The sequence below is a fragment of the Schistocerca cancellata genome, chromosome 5, assembly GCF_023864275.1.
Source record: "Schistocerca cancellata isolate TAMUIC-IGC-003103 chromosome 5, iqSchCanc2.1, whole genome shotgun sequence".
Lineage (NCBI taxonomy): Eukaryota > Metazoa > Arthropoda > Insecta > Orthoptera > Acrididae > Schistocerca > Schistocerca cancellata.
This window is the reverse complement of record NC_064630.1, coordinates 425,978,509-425,996,703: the sequence shown is the minus strand read 5'-3', so window position 1 is coordinate 425,996,703 and position 18,195 is coordinate 425,978,509. Positions and strand designations below refer to the sequence as shown.

At 40.5% G+C, this 18,195-nt stretch overlaps 1 protein-coding gene across 1 annotated transcript in view; it reads right to left on the bottom strand.

The window, feature by feature from the left end:
- Nucleotides 1-18,195, bottom strand: part of LOC126187855 (gamma-soluble NSF attachment protein-like) — a 148,035-nt gene that overhangs the window by 82,368 nt on the left and 47,472 nt on the right. The gene's annotated exons all lie outside the window — the stretch shown is intronic.

The following is an 18,195-nucleotide window of genomic DNA, read 5'->3' as shown; positions in this document are numbered from 1 at the left end:
TGTATGCTGATGTATTGAAACATTTTTTTCTGGAAGTTTGGAATTTGTTCAAACAAACTGTAGCTAGACTATTAACCTCTGATCGCATTTTGTAATTAAAGACACAACAAAAGTCCTCCTATAAATTAGAGTTAATGAGTCCTGGCTTTGGCAGAAGTTGAGCTCTCCTACAGACATAAGAATTATCAATCTTCTCAGATCTGAAGACCAGCTACAAGGTAATTTATAAATTAACTGAACTATTGCATGTGGCGGCCCTAGTGTGAGACAAACTGGAGGATGATTAAGCTATACTGGTACATGAAACTGAAAATTAAATAGCAAGATTCAGCATCAATAAGGAAGAATTTGGAATGAAAGGAACAGTACCATTATAACAAGCACCCATTAACTGGGTAAGACAAATACCTGAGGTATGCATTGTTCTTTGCAGAAATAATGATCTTAAAGGGTAACTGGCAAAACTGACATTACTATCTAGTATCGAAGACAAACGAATGCACAATGCTGTAATACCACAAAGCAGAGCAGACAAAGCCACAAAAAGTGAAATACAACAGGTCTGAATAATACATGCTTTCACGCTGACTTTTTCATATACTGGAATGAATAAATAAATTCATTAATAAAGCTGCTTATAGCAACATGATTGGAATTCATGTTACTAAGCAGTTAAACGATCACGGATATACAAGAATACACTGTACAACCAACGATAATTTATCAAATGTGAAGACAGGATTTGAACTGCAACAAGTAATACATTTTTGGAGTGGTTATATTGATAATTTCAAACAAGTTACCAAGCAACAATGAAGAATTTCTGATACATCTACCAAGATACAGACAACCAAAACATATGCAACAAACAGCCCTATGTCTCGTTCAGAGTATAAAAGGTTGGAAGCTGTCTGCGAGGTTGCAGTTTGATGAACCACGATGAGACAGAATGCAGCATCAGTACCAACAACAGCAGACAACGCTGACAGCAAGCAGCTTTGCAGTCATTCAACATGAGAAGCAAAATGTTTTACCTAAGTGAGTTCAGATTTTTTCTTCTTCAGTGCAGTCTGGTGATTACATGAATGCAAAGATTAAAGTGAAGTATAGCTGACTAATATCAGGTCACTGTGACATTTAAATGTTTTATATTACAGTGAATGCTGTCACATATAGTAAATTACAACTACACCATTACAACAAATACAACTAAACCCATGCCACTATTATGACACCTGACATTGAATACAGTTCACTGCAGCTACACTATTATGATATGTAGATATAAATTTTAGTTTGGGAATAATACGTGGCCAGCAGAGACCACAGCATAACCATGGAAGAGTTAACGCAGTCAGTTTTACAGCAGTTGGCTCACTTACACAATGCAATTATGCATATGTACAACAAGTTCATGCAAGTTGAAAACAGAGTGACAAATAGAGACCAGACTCTTGAATTTAGAAACATTGCTTAATGAATTCACTATCCAACCTAATGACAAAATAGATACATTGGAAACAAGATTGTACATGGGCCTCAGTCATGTTTACAAAATAGATATGTGATTAGAGATATCGGAAACTAAACAAGATGGTACCTTAGTGTACATACATTTTATCAAGGCAGAAAGTTGCAAATTAGTACAGAAAAATGAGATGTTAGGAAAAGAATCAACTGATATGCGAGCAGTGTTGCTAACTTATACTAACAAAAAAAAATCGATGTTTTCTCAGTAATAATTAATGAACTGGAACCAAGATTACAAAAAACTTGAATTTACTAAATATGTACATTGTACAGGAGTACATACAAAAACTACAGAATTCGTAGACAACAAATCTACATCTACAATGACAACATGTGCATTGTCAGGAACACCAACAGTGCACAGTAGCATTAGTTTTAGTGCAAATACAAAAGCACTTGTGATGAAGAAAGCTGGAATCTCTAATCTGCATTTCCATAAACGAGAAAGGTTGGCCCTCAGTCTTAAGGAATAATAGCAACACATCTAATTTTGTGCTTGGTTTTGTGTATGTAATCAATTTCCTAATTTATTTTGACTATTCCTACTTAATATCTTTTGCTATAGGGTGAAATCAGTAAATGTTTCGTGACTTAAATGCTATTGTTGGCTTATAAACAAATATAAATTCTGTACTAATTACAAACATTTGGAAGAAGAACTATTAAGATTCTTAAAGCATTTATTTGGCTCTACTTGAAAACATATTAGCAAAGCCAGCCCTTAATTAATTTCAAAATAATTACCAGGTTTGTCAAAAGTATTGTTTGTATAACTATAGCTGTTAATTTCATTATTTAAACAAATGATTCGCCTAACTGTTGTGATAGAATGAACTGTTAAATAGGAGGAATTTTTCTATGTATTCAGAAAAATTGAATTAGTTACATTTTAATTCTAATTTCTTGAATTTAAGCATCAAACAAGGTATAGTTTTAGTACCTATTATAGTGAGGATATATCAGGGACCGATTTTTGGTCCTAAGGCAGTCAATCCATGGCCAATTTTCAGACGGGAATTATGTATTGGTTAAATTAACAACAATGCATCAACTTAAAAATGGAATAAGTGTAACACAAATAGGCCATGTGTTAGGACAATTAATGACAATGTCTGTTCAATTTATTTGGGAAATAGTGTCACATGTACCGTATAGTTCTGCAAGAACTGTGAAATGTGTGGTTAGTTTTTTACTGCTCATAGATGTTCAACAGCAAACTATTGTAGCAGTATGCTGCTGTTGCCTGCACCCTTTTAATGAGGCTCATCAACATTTATCAATAGTGAACTGGCCATACAATTGTGTAATATTGGGGGGGGGGGGGGGGGTTTGTGAACAGTGAAAGTAAAGAACTGTGAAACACAATTGTGCAACTGTCGGCTTCATCATTTACAGTAGTCAGTGTTGAACTACCAAACCCATTTTTCAGCCAGTATAACAATGCAGTATATCGACACTGAGGACAATCGAGGAAGAAATAAAGCAGGCGAACGTTACTCATTAACACAAAATAACACCGAGCTTACAGGAGACAATGAAAGAATTAAGAAAAGAGAAGATCCATAATTAAACAACAAGATAGTACCTAATAACTGCAATGACTTTATCACAACATTAACCAAAGGAATAATCAGAAATTCCCCAAATTTTCACCTTCAGGCGACATTCCACCTATTATTATTTCTCAAGTCATTTAAAAGGCACATTGCACAATAACTGCTTACATTCTAATAAGATGCAACTCGCTACAAACAGTCAATGCTGCACAGTGGGGTTTATTACAGCTAGAATAATTCACAACTTACATTGCTTTTGAAATTGCGTTTAAGATAACAATTAGTGGAAGTTATCATTAGCCAATGATCATGGTATGTAAGGGACAAATTGTTAGGAAAGGACTGGGAAAAAGTGAACAACTTATTGGAATATCTGGAACAGGTGGACACAGTGGAAAGGCAAGCAGAAAGACAGCACACAGGCAACACTACCAATAACAATGACCAACAGAGTAATGTTAAGAAAGGATCTCGCCCTACTAGAGAGGATGCTACAAATGCTGGAAACAGGGTACACAATGAACATTATTATAATCATTCACAGAGTAGATACAGAAATGGGAACAGTAACAGAAATTATCAAAACACATTTAACAGTACTATTAACAAATCTCTTCTAGTTTAATTAGCAATGATTACAACCACAGTTTAAAAGCTCTCTTACTGCATAAAGATAACACACAAACAGAAGAATATATGAAACCAAAACTGACATGCATTGCAAGTAACTTAACTGTGGTGGTAGTTTTTGATTCTGGTAGTGACATAAGGAGATCCCTACAGCAAAATACTTCACTGAATATCATTTGCTCGGTTACCTGGCACAGGAATAAGGATAAAAGGAGTGACAGGTGCAATAGGTAAATCAGTGCATGCAGAATTGTTCATTAACTTTACATTAAAGACACACATTTCAAAAAATAATGTTTGTAGTGGAAGGTTTAACTGTATCTATGATTTTAGGCATAGTTTGGTTGTCAGACAATAATGTATCATTTAACTTCCAAGACGGAAAAGCAACATTCACATATGGACAACAAGAGTACTTTGCTGGTGTACATTTGTGCAAAGCAACCCAGCCAGACTATGTTACACTTTAATGAAAGAAGCAATGCTCGAATAGAATGACACATACAAATTAGGTGCAGACATGGTACAAGAGAATGAAACAGACATAACTGATAACATTAACAGATCAAAGAACCTAGGCATTAATGAAAAGGAGAAGACGATTTCCTTATTATGTAGATATGTAAAAGTATTTTCAACATGCCCAGACATTATTAAAGACTTTTTTGTGGATTGAAAACTAAACCACACAATCCATTTCATGTCAGACTCTAAACTGCATCAGTATCAATGAAGCCATCAGTACCAAAATAAATCACAATAATGTTACAATGGAATATTATAGAAACATCCAATAGCTGTTATAATAACCCATTAGTAGTTGTTAGAAAACTGGAAGGCAATGTACATATAGTGCTAGATGCATTAACTGCAAATAGGATACAAGAGCCAAAGAGGGATAGGCCCCCTGTTATTGCACATGAAATTTGAAGGAGTGCATTATATCAGCACAATGGATCTGAAGAAGGTTAATGGCAGATTGCCCTAATGAAAATTCACATGAGTATATGGCATTCTTGTTTGAAGGAAGGTCATATTAATGCCAAGTGCTACCATTCAGCCTAAACATATCAGTCTCAGTTTTCTTAAGAATGTTGGATAAAAAAAAAAGCAAAAAGCTAAGAAGTCAAGTGTTGCTATACACTGACAATACAGCAGTAATATCCACAATGTGGGAGAAGACCTGCAAACATTGGGTGAATATTTCATCAGATTACGTTCTCAAAACGTCATCATTAAATTGTCAAAATCACAATTTGGGAGAAATAAGGTTAAGTACTTTGGACATTTAGCCTGGTCCACACAGACTGAATGCTATCATACAGTGCACGCATCCTTCTAACAATAAACAAATCATTTTTCAGGATGGTGGGATTCTACGGGAAATTTCTTGTCAATTCAGTGTTTAATTCACCATGTTTGAGGAGGTTACTAAAACAAAGCACAGTATGGAGCTGGGATATAAACTGTCATGATAAATTTTCCAAACTAAAAGAAGCACTGGCAGCATGCCAACTAATGGTTCACCTGAATTTTGCTATTCCTTTCCATGTGGCAGTGGGTGCATTGAATTATGAGTGAGGCTGATACATATTCCAGAAGTATGTGATGATGACACATCAGAGAAAAAGTCAACAGCTTTCTCTAGCAGAATGCACATGCAACATGAACAAAATTGGAGCATTACGGAAAAGATTTGTTGATTGGTTAGTTTAATGATAAAAGGAACCCAACTACGATGTTATCAGTCCCTCCTATGAACAGACAAGTCTTGTACACCACGGAAGGGCCTAATGTGCAAAACTGAAGGAAAGGAAACCCCAAGATTTACTGAAGGTCAGCAAAGCCTAGAAAAAGAAACAATGAAGCAAAGGGAGGAAAGGAAGAAAGGTGGGCTAGGTGCCCCATCCAGTGAGCACCCAGAAGCTCCCAAAGGCAGAAAGTGCAACAGAGGACATACCCCACACCACATACCAGAGGTACCCCACCCAACGATTCCCAGCACAGAATAGCAACACGGACAGGGCAAGAGAAACACATGAAGAACACTGAGTCAACTAGGAGGAAGAAGAGCAAACGAGTGGAAAGGGCAAGGGTTGAGGTGCATCACACACCAAGCCCAGAGAGCTGCTGCCCATTCAGTGCAGAAGAGGCAACAGGGCACCCAGTCAACCCCTTAATTGGCCGACAAAGATAAGGCGCCCTCTATTTTTTTCATCAGTATTTCAGTCTTGTGACTGGTTTGATGCGGCCCGCCACGAATTCCTCTCCTGTGCTATCCTCTTCATCTCAGAGTAGCACTTGCAACCTACGTCTCCATTATTCACTGGATGTATTCCAATCTTTGTCTTCCTCTACAGTTTTTGCCCTCCACAGCTCCCTCTAGTACCATGGAAGTCATTCCCTCATGTCTTAACAGATGTCCTATTATCGTGCCCCTTCTCCTTATCAGTGTTTTCCACATATTCCTTTCCTCCCTAATTCTGCGCAGAACCTCTTCATTCCTTACCTTATCAGTCCATCTAATTTTAAACATTGTCTGTAGCACCACATCTATAATGCTTAAATTCTCTTCTGTTCTGGTTTTCCCATAGTCCATGTTTCACTACCATACAATGCTGTACTCCAGATGCACATTTTCACAAATTTCTTCCTCAAATTAATGCTGATAGTTGATATTAGAAGACTTCTCTTAGGCAGGAATGCCCTTTTTGCCATTGCTGGTCTGCTTTTGATGTCATCCTTGCTCTGTCCATCACTGGTTACTTTACTGCCTAGGTAGCAGAATTCCTTAACTTCATCTACGAGGGCAGTTCAATAAGTAATGCAACACATTTTTTTTCTGAAACAGGGGTTGTTTTATTCAGCATTGAAATACATCAGGTTATTCCCCAATCTTTTAGCTACACAACACTATTTTTCAACGTAATCTCCATTCAATGCTACGGCCTTACGCAACCTTGAAATGAGGGCCTGTATGCCTTCATGGTACCATTCCACTGGTCGATGTCGGAGCCAACGTCGTACTGCATCAATAACTTCTTCATCATCCGCGTAGTGCCTCCCACGGATTGCGTCCTTCATTGGGCCAAACATATGGAAATCCGACGGTGCGATATCGGGGCTGTAGGGTGCATTAGGAAGAACAGTCCACTGAAGTTTTGTGAGCTCCTCTCGGGTGCGAAGACTTGTGTGAGGTCTTGCGTTGTCATGAAGAAGGAGAAGTTCGTTCAGATTTTTGTGCCTACGAATACGCTGAAGTCGTTTCTTCAATTTCTGAAGAATAGCACAATACACTTCAGAGTTGATCGTTTGACCATGGGGAAGGACATTGAACAGAATAACCCCTTCAGCATCCCAGAAGACTGTAACCATGACTTTACCGGCTGAGGGTATGGCTTTAAACTTTTTCTTGGTAGGGGAGTGGGTGTGGCGCCACTCCACTGATTGCGGTTTTGTTTCAGGTTCGAAGTGATGAACCCATGTTTCATCGCCTGTAACAATCTTTGACAAGAAATTGTCACCCTCAGCCACATGACGAGCAAGCAATTCCGCACAGATGGTTCTCCTTTGCTCTTTATGGTGTTCGGTTAGACAACGAAGGACCCAGCGGGAACAAACCTTTGAATATCCCAACTGGTGAACAATTGTGACAGCACTACCAACAGAGATGTCAAGTTGAGCACTGAGTTGTTTGATGGTGATCCGTCGATCATCTCGAACGAGTGTGTTCGCACGCTCCGCCATTGCAGGAGTCACAGCTGTGCACGGCCGGCCCGCACGCGGGAGATCAGACAGTCTTGCTTGACCTTGCGGCGATGATGACACACGCTTTGCCCAACGACTCACCGTGCTTTTGTCCACTGCCAGATCACCGTAGACATTCTGCAAGCGCCTATGAATATCTGAGATGCCCTGGTTTTCCGCCAAAAGAAACTCGATCACTGCCCGTTGTTTGCAACGCACATCCGTTACCGACGCCATTCTAACAGCTCCGTACAGCGCTGCCACTTGTCGGAAGTCAATGAAACTATACGAAACGAAGCGGGAATGTTTGAAAATATTCCACAAGAAATTTCAAGTTTTTTCAACCAAAATTGGCCGAGAAAATTAATGTGTTGCATTACTTATTGAACTGCCCTCGTATTTTGTGATCATCAATCCTGATGTTAAGTTTCTCACTGTTCTCATTTCTACTACTTCTCATTACCTTCATCTTTCTTCAGTTTACTCTCAATCCATATTCTGTACTCATCAGACTGTTCATTCCATTCAGCAGATCATTCAATTCTTCTTCACTTTCACTCAGGATAGCAATGTCATCAGCAAATCTTATCACTGTCATCCTTTCACCTTGAATTTTAATTCCATTCCTGAACCTTTCTTTTATTTCCATCATTGCTTCCTCGATGTACAGATTGAACAGGAGGGGTAAAAGGCTACATCCTTGTCTTACACCCTTTTTAATATGAGCACTTCGTTCTTGGTTGTCCACTCTTATTATTCCCTCTTGGCTGTTGTACAGATTGTATATGACCTGTCTCTCCCTATAGCTTACTACTTTTTGCAGAATTTCGAACATCTTGCACCATTTTACACTGTCAAATGCTTTTTCCAGGTTGACAAATCCTATGAACATGTCTTAATTTTTCTTTAGTCTTGCTTCCATTATTAACCGAAATGTCAGTATTGCCTCTCTTGTGCCTTTACCTTTCCTAAAGCCAAACTGATCATGATCTAGCACATCCTCAATTTTCTTTTCCATTCTTTGGTATATTAGTCTTGTCAGCAACTTGGATGCATGAGCTGTTAAACTGATTGTGCGGTAATTCTCCCACCTGTCAGCTCTTGCCATCTTTGGAATTGTGTGGATGATACTTTTCCAAAAGTTGGACAGTATGTCGCCAGAGTCATACATTCTGCACACCAACATGAATAGTCGTTTTGTTGCCACTTCCCCCAATGATTTTCAAAATTGTGATGGAATGTTATCTATCCCTACTGCTTTATTTGATCTTAAGCCCTCAAAAGCTCTGTTACATTCTGATTCTAGTACTGGCTCCCCTATCTCTTCTAAATCGACTCCTGTTTCTTCTTCTATCACATCGGATAAATCTTCCCCCTCATAGAGACTTTCAATGTATTCCTTCCACCTATCAGCTCTCTCTTCTGCATTTAACAGTGGAATTCCCATCGCACTCTTAATGTTACCACACTTGCTTTTAATGTCACCGAAAGTTGTTTTGACTTTCCTGTATCCTGAGACTGTCCTCCTGACAATCTTTTCTTTTTCGATGTCTCCACATTTTTCCTGCACCCATTTCGTCTTAGTTTCCTTGCACTTCCTATTTATTTCATTCCTCGGAGACTTGTATTTCTCTATTCCTGAGTTTCCCGGAACATTTTTGTACTTCCTCCTTTCATCAATCAATTGAAGTATTTCATGTGTTACCCATGGTTTCTTCACAGTTACCTTCTTTATACCTATGTTTTCCTTCCCAACTTCTGTGATGGCCCTTTTCAGAGATGTCCATTCCTCTTCAATTGTACTGCCTACTAAGCTATTCCTTATTGCTGTATCTATAGCCCTAGAGAATTTCAATCGTATCTCATCATTCCTTTGTACTTCCATAACCCACTTCTTTGTGTATTGATTCTTCCTGCCTAATGTCTTAACTTCAGCCTACTCTTCATCACTACTATATTGTGATCTGAGTCTATGTCTGCTCTTGGGTACACCTTACAATCCAGTCTCTAATTTCGGAATCTCTGTCTGACCATAATGTAATCTAACTGAAATCTTCCCGTATCACCTGGCCTTTTCCAAGTATACCTCCTCCTCTTGTGATTCTTGAACAGAGTATTTGCTATTACTAGCCAAAATTTGAAACAGAACTCAATTAGCCTTTCTCCTCTCTCATTCCTTGTCCCAAGCTCATATTCTCCTGTAACATTTTCTTCTACTCCTTCCCCTACAACTGCATTCCAGTCTCCCATGACTATTAGATTTTCATCTCCCTTTACATACTGTATTACCCTTTCAATATCCTCATACACTTTCTCTATCTGTTCACCTTCAGCTTGCAATGTCGGCATGTATACCTGAACTATCATTGTCAGTGTTGGTTTGTTGTCGATTCTGATAAGAACAACCCTATTGCTGAATGTTCACAGTAACACACTCTCTGCCGTACCTTCCTGTTCATAAAGAATCCTACTCACGTTATTCCATTTTCTACTGCTGTTGATATTACCCTACACTCGTCTGAACAGAGATCCTTGTCTTCTTTCCACTTCACTTCACTGAGCCCAACTACATCTAGATTGAACCTTTGCATTTCCCTTTTCAGATTTTCCAGTTTCCCTACCATGTTCAAGCTTCTAACATTCCACGCCCTGACTTGTAGAATGTTATTCTTCCATTGAGTATTCAATCTCTTTCTCATGGCTAACCTCCCCTTGTCAGTGCCCTCTCGGAGATCTGAATGGGGGACTATTCCGGAATCTTTTGCAAAAGAAACGAACATCATGACACTTCTTCAATTACAGGCCACATGTACTGTGAATACACGTTACATGTCTTTAATGCAGTGGTTTCCATTGCCTTCTGCATCCTCATGCCATTGATCATTGCTGATTCTTCCATCCTTAGGGACAATTTCCTACCCCAAGTACAAGAGAGTGCCCTGAACCTCTGTCCGCTCCTCTGCCCTCTTTGACAAGACCGTTGGCAGAAAGATGGGCGACTTCTTATGCCGGAAGACTTCGGTCGCCAATGCTGATTGTTAATCAAAATTTAAGCAGCAGCAGGATTCAAACCCGGGACCAAAGACGTTTTGATTATGATTCAAAGACACTACCCCTAGACTACGGGTACAAACCCTCCCTTAGAGAGAATGACAAAAACCCACTTCACAAATAAGCATAAAACCAAGTCAGCCACTGAGGCATCATCCGCTAACACCATGGGTAACAAGACAGGAAGATTAAGTGTGTGCTGTAGGGCTGCTAGGTTATGACAGTCCAGCAAAATGTGGACCACTGTCAAATGGGCACCACAATGACAGATCCTCATGATAGAGGGAATGACCATGAGTCAGCTAAGTATGGACAATGCAAAGCTGACAAAAGATGGAGTCCTTGCAAGAGGCCAGCATGGTGGGCATCCACAGATTCGTGGCCTTCTTTATCGGTCATAGTTTGTTTGGCAAAGTCAGAGTATACCATTCCATATTCCACACCCTTGCAACATGATGGCATACTATTGATCAAAGGTCCAATTCTGGAATACCAATCTTAAAAGGTAGCTTGTCAGTAGCCAATTTTGTCAGCCTTTAAGTTGTGTGATACAGGATCCATACAAAGCCCATGAGCATCCACACTGTTCGAGGCAAAAAGTGAATCCTGGATAGTCAGGACCAAGGTACAGCAAGGGTAGCACTGGTCAAGAGCTTGTAAACAGGTCTAAGAGTCACTACAGATGAAGCACTCACTGGTGTATGGACGGATATCCTTGAGAGCGTGAGAAATGGCTAACAACTCTGCATTGAAAATAGTGCAGCCATCGAGCAAGTAGCAGAGTTCATTACATCCCACATGAACACAAGCAAAGCCAGTGTGACCAGCAACCATTGAGCCATCAATACGGACTACTTCTGAAGCCCGAAATGGACTGAGAATGGAGATGAATTGGTGGGGGAGGGCTTCAGGATGAGCTGAATGTTTTGGACCTTGTGATAGATCACAACAGTGTTGTGGATGAGGGATGCATCACGGACGTAAATGAGCAGGCCTGGAGAAGAGGTAGCGGAAGGGACAGCTTGTGTTCAGAAAAAAAAAAAAGAGGGACTGGATGTGGATGGCAATCATAACCCCAGACCTCAGCCGTCATTGCAGGAGGTATCTGGAAAGAGGAGATGGTAGTTGGGTGATCTGGGGCACAACGGGTGCATAATGCAAAAGCGACCAACTGTTGTTGGCACAGAACCAGCAATGGTGTAACCCTTGTCTCCACTTGGTGGCTCACCACAGGGCTAGTCTGAAAGGCACCAGACGCCAATCGTATCCCAGGATGGTGTATCAGATCCAGCATTTGTGACACTGAAGGTGATGCAAGCTGTGTGTGGGACTCCAGTAATCTAGATGGGACTGCATCAATGTTGTGTAGAGCCATATCAGAGTAGAGTGGTCCATGTCCCCATTGGCGTTGCTGAGGCATCAAAGAGCACTGAGGATTGATCACCATGTCCTCTTTAGTTGCCGATGATGGGGAAGACGTGTCAACTGGACATCAAAGGCCAGTTCCAAAAAACAATGAGAGTAAATCACTCAGGGATGTGCCATCAAGGTACAGATCTAGATGGAGAAGGACTGTATGTCAATGACATAAATGTATAATGCAGGTCTTGGCAGCCAAAAAATGGAAGCCACGAGTAAGAGCCCAAGATTACGCTCAGTGTGTTGCTCTCTGCAGTCTGTGTTCCGCAATGCCCATTGTGGATGAACAAAAATAATGCAAAAATCATAAGCATACAAAGAGGGAGTGAGCCACAGATGCCCCACTTGTATAAGGTGGCAAGGATTTGGTGGCATCAAGTAATGTCATAAGCTTTATGTAGATCAAAGAAATCTGCAACAAGGTGTTGATGTCGTCAAACACCATTCAGATAACAGACTCAGTGAAAACCACCTCAGTTGAAGCCAAGAAATCCCTGAAATCAAGGCTCCAACCAGCAATTGACTCAACATACATTCAAGTAACTTGCAGTGGACACTGGTTAAAGTGACAGACAATAGTTGTCCATCTAAAGAGGTGATTTACCTAATTTCAAAATTGGTATAATGGCACTTCCTCATCATTGTGAAGGGAATTCCCCCTCACTCCAGAGGTAGTTAAAAAGGGCACGTACAAGACGCTGGCTGGTCACAGACAGGTGTTGAAGCATTTGCTTGTGCACCCATTCCGGTCCAAGAGCCGTATCAGCACAGAGAGCAAGGGTGCTGGCAAATTCCCACCTGATAAACAGGATGTTATAAGGATCCAGGTCATGAGGAACAAAAGACAAAGGGAGTCTTTCCAAATGGTGTTTGAGAAGATGGAATGCAGGCAGGTAGTAGACCAACACTAATGCCGTGGCGAAATGCCGAACAAAATGCTCAGCAATAGAGTCCAGGCTGGTAAGGATAATACCATTCATGGACATTCCCAGGATGCCTATCTAAGGATGGCGAGCAAAAGTAAGCCTGATCTTTGCCCATACCTAGGAAGGGGGAGTACGCACTCCTGTGGCAGCGAAATATTATTCCCAACAAATCCATCTCGGGCCTTTAAGAAGATAACAGACCTGAGCACAAAGCTGTCTGAAAGCTAGGAGGTGGCAAAGAGATGGATGCCATTTTAAGCATTGGAGAGCATGACAGCAATATTTAATAGCCGCAGCAATTTCAGGGGTCCACCAATGGACAGTCTTTCGTCGGGCGGGCACCCAGATAACAACAGAATCGCCAAAGAGGCTGCTGAAAGGGCAGCATCACCCAAACTCCATACAGAATCTTCAGTGTCATCGTGTAGTAGAACAGTTGGGACAGCAGCCCAGGAAAACACATCCCAATCTGCATTAGTAACGGTCCACCTGTAAGGGCAACCAGGCGAGTGATGGAGAAAAGATAAGACAGTCAGAAAATGGTCACTGTCACACAAATTGTCATGAACTCCCCATTGAATTGAGGAGAGGAATCCAGGGCTACAAATGGAAAGAGCGATGGCTGAAAAAGTGTTGTGTGCTGCACTACAGTGTGTGGGGCTACAGTGTTGAGGAGGCAGAGATCAAGCCCTGCCAGTAGGTCACCCCAGTCGGTGGTTGTAGTACCACCCCGCAGAGGGTGGAGGAGGAAGGAGAGCAGGGAGCTGTCGAAGGAGAGCAAGAAGTGTACGAGGCTGATCTGGGAGGAGATAAAGATTGTGGATTTCAGAGTCCAAATAGATCAAAATGGCCATCACTTCCAGTGCTGTATGAAGAGAAACCTAGAAACTACCAATGCCCATGTGGACCAACATACAAACACCACCACAGGCTTGCAAAGGGCGGACGCTGTTTCGGCAGAAGGGTTGGAAACCACAAAGAGATGATGAATGAGTATCCACAAAATAATGTTCCTGCAAAACAAGACAAGCTAAAGTGTAAAGAGAAAGACAAGATTGCAACTCCAGGAGGTGATGATAATAACCATTATAGTTCCACTGAAAGAGACTGGATTGACATTGAACTCTGTCATTGTGGCGAGTCAGTGTCCATCACCAGTAAGGATGGAGTGACACCCACGAACGTAATATCGGACCCTGATTGAGAGGAAGAGGGCAACACCCCCAGGTATGTCACAAAAGAGGAGGAGGGAGGAGGGCAGGGGTGCGGGTGGTGGAGGAGAGTGCCCCTCTCGGAGGACTTATGCATCTCCTCCTCCACCTCCTCCTCCTCTGGAGGGTAAGAGGTGTGGTTGGGATGAGACCAAGTCACTGCAATATCAGGATCTGAAAGAGAACAAGTAGCCCTGAGGCCCACCGAGCAAGGGTCCTGTGTGTGACTCAAAGAAACAGGCTTCTGGTCCTCAATTCACGGGACAGGAGAGTTCTTATAGGGAGTCCCATCCTCAGCGGGCGTCAGAGAAGAGGGTTTCTTCTCTGGCCAAGGAGAAGGAGTGGTTCCATGAGGGGATGGAATGGAAACCACCAGAAATGAGGAAAGGGATGAGAGACAAGAAGGAGCTAAGGAAGGAGGAGGAGGAGGAGGAGGAGGAGGAGGAGGAGGAGGAAAGGCTGCAGCAGAAGCAAGGCTAGATGTTAATGGGTGGAGAGGGTTGAATTTCTGTCTGACCTCACAGTAGGACTGATCTAGAGTTTTTCCTTTTTATAGATCAGGCAATCCATTGAGCAAGGAGAATTTGGTCAGGAACAGTTCACGCATTTTGGGCGGTGGGGTGCAAGAACTCTCCACATGGAGAGAGTTAGTGAGTGGTGCAGCAAATAGGATTCGCCTCACATTGCGAAGACATGTTACCAAAACAGAGACATCAAAAATAGCACACTGGAGGTGGGATACAGGGCTTCACGTTGCTACAGTTAACCATAACTGTCTTTTTCCAGTAGAGTATCCCCCTCAAAAGCCAGGATGAAAGCACTGGTATCACTGCAATTGTCCTTAAGACCTATTGGGACTCGTTGGACAAACTAGAACCCCATGGCCTGCCAAATTAGTCCTGAGTTCCTCGTATTTAAAAGGGGGGGCTGTAGAAGATAATGTTCTAGGTAATATTTGAGGACTGGTGAAGATTGATGCTCAATGGGATGTCTTCTAAGTAACACTGTCAAAACAATTTCATAACGGTTACATCCCAAGTGGGGCGGAGTGAGTGACAACATGAGACATGACCAAAATGGAAAAGCAGAACCAAGGGAACACCTGGGTTGTCATAAATGGAAGCAGCGAGGGAGAAAGGGGTTTGGGGGGGGGGGGGGGCGGGGGGGAGAAGAAAGGCTGCAATACCTCGGGGTCCATGCGCGCCACAAACATACCACAAAAGAGCAGTGGGTCCCCTGGGGCGATTTGGGGTGATTACAGAAAAGGAAACATTATCAGTAGTGTGGGTTCCAAGAAATTTAAATACCAACTAGCGGGATATGAGATATTAATATATGCAGACAATAGTGCATTGACATTTCTATTAAAGAACAAACTTTTTCAACACATCAGGCTAACACAGTGAGCTCTCTTTCTACAGAAATTGTGCTTTACTATTACTATATAAAGCAGCAAGATAATACAAACCCAATGCACTGTCTCAAATACCTGTAGATTTTCAATTGAACCAAATATAAAAAAAGAGGAACAAATCTGCTACTTATTTTCTGAAGGTAAATACGTACAAAAGGGACAAATAATTTTTGTAGAAACTTAGAACATGAACAAAACAAAGACAGTCACTTATATTTAAACAGAGATGCCTTGCACCAAAGTCATACTGATACTACTGAAAATTCGAAATTGCAAATTTTACGACATTAAGAATATGAATCACCTAGTCAGAAAAATCCAGAGAACCTGTTAGATGTGTCGGAAAGTTTAGGTACAAACTATTGGTGTTCACACTACATTGTATCCCATAGCTCCATGTAATTTGTGGGGTGTACCAGCCATGGACTCTTACAGTCCACTGTCTCTTGAGCTGGGGAGGAATGATGTGTAACTTATGGTATTTGAATACTGGGCCAAACTAGTAAAGTTATACCCTTTAAGGAAGGCAACATCTCACAATGTTATAACGAAATTAACATTTTTAAAATGTGTGTAAACCGAAAAATTTGCTGTAGGATAATGGGACACAATTTCTAGACAAAGAGTTTAAAGAATTTTTGACATGGGAAGGTGTGAACAATATCTTAATTTCTAAATTTTATTCCCAAAGTAATCCAGTAGAGTGAGTCATGCGCAAATTGGTCATGTTTTGTCAGACAATTGCACAGGCAGACATTCAAAATGGACAGATGCGGTGATAGAATTTGAAAAGGTATTAAATGTGATGCTTCATTCAGTTACGAAGGTTTTCTCAATGGAAATAGGAGAGCGAACTGAAGGAGAATCACTGCTGAAGTGGATTTAATGGCTACAGTGGGATGCTGGTGCACATAAATTACTCATCAATGATGTGAATAATTTGCTAGTGAGAGGGGCTGAGAGAAGGAAAACGAGATAGGAGAAAGATACACCTGTACAGTACAAGGTAGGGGATTTAGTTTTAGTTAAGAGTAATAAAAAGAGTGAAAAAAGTGAAAAAATCGTAAATGACTCACTGTTTATATGAGGGGTCATTCTTAATTAACTAAGAGGCCAGTTGTAGTTGTATTAAGTGAACAGGAGGCAGGAAAAGATAAAAGTATGTATAGCATTCAAGACTAAAGATCATGCATTAGTGAATAAGAGATGAGCAATAATAATCCACAGTTTCAAAACTGTCTAGTAAATCAGTACATCGCAAAACCTAAGAAATTTATTAATTATGGGAGAATGTATTTACTATTCAGCCAAGTCATAAGACTATGTGAGATTATAAATATTCACATGTTGTACAGTTTGGAAGTGTAAGAGGAAAGATAGCCATACAGATGAGACGATCTGTAATATCGTTACTGTTTTAGGGCTGTGAAGGAGTATGTTTCGAAAGGAGGCCGTGGGAAAGGTATGGCATTTGGTGTATGCTTATAGGATTAGAGGTGATAATGTAGTTGTTTGTAGGCAACTTTCGATTCTTACTTTCTTTTGGAGAGTCAAGTAATCAAGTTTATTTTGCAGCTCAGTTTTAAAAAGTTGGTGTACCCAAAAAGTAATGATTGGGTATATGCTGAATTGTACAGGGAGAAAGCAACACTTAGGAAAGAGGCTGTATGTGGTGTTGAAAATGTCTATACTTGTGTGAAGAATACTACAGGTGCGGATAGTGGTGTGGAGTGTAGATGTAGACAATAAAGAACACTGGTAACAAGAAATACCAGAGCACCCTTAAGAACTGTGAACAATGAAAATGGATGAAACTACAATCTTTACACAGTCTCTTATCTATGGAGGTCTTCCCCTAAATGGCCAGATGTTATGCTAGACCTACAATGGGTCATCAGAAAAGATAAATTCTTTTGTAACATTTTAGTTAGTAAAACTGTAATTGAAAGAGTTTGTTTTACTCTTTCTTGAACACATGAGAAGTGTTTGCATTTCTTCTATGCAGAGGTAATTTTAATTTGAAAACACTTTATAGTGGAAAGTTTAGTACCTTGTTCTTATTTGTACAACACTGGCCAAACTGACTTCTCTTTCGAGTAAGAGGAATAGTAATAGTAAAACTTTCAAGACCATATGTGGTAACATGTCTTCTGATATAGTATGGAACTACTACAGTACACTGGACAAAAGCGACTACATGTTTGTAACTGTTGCATTAGTGATTTACCTGTTTCATTTGGTCGTGCTAGACAATAATAAAACCACTTATAGTTGTACATGATTTTGTATATGCTGAAGACAGACTTTTGATTGGTCTGAAAAGGAAAAGAATGAGACACAAGCTGAGGAGCAATTTATAGAGTATAATATAATTAATGAACGCTATTTTCACAGTGGAAGTTGTTTAGCAATCAAACACTTGTTTATTTACAAGGAGGTGGCAGGTGTGAGGTATGAGGTATGTTTAGTAGCCAAAGTTTTGGAAATAAATCATTTCATCGACTGACAATGAAATCTTTTACTAATTCTGAATATAAATGAACAAGCTTTATTAGCAGATCTGTTCATTTGTTATCCCAAAAAATTACCAAAAACTTCAAAGGTTTAATTATTATGTAAGAGGATATATCATGGAACAGATCTTGTTTCATGTTATTTGTCTGAGGCACTGCATGTGGGCTCCATGCTGTCCCAGGAGTGTTAAAGCTTAT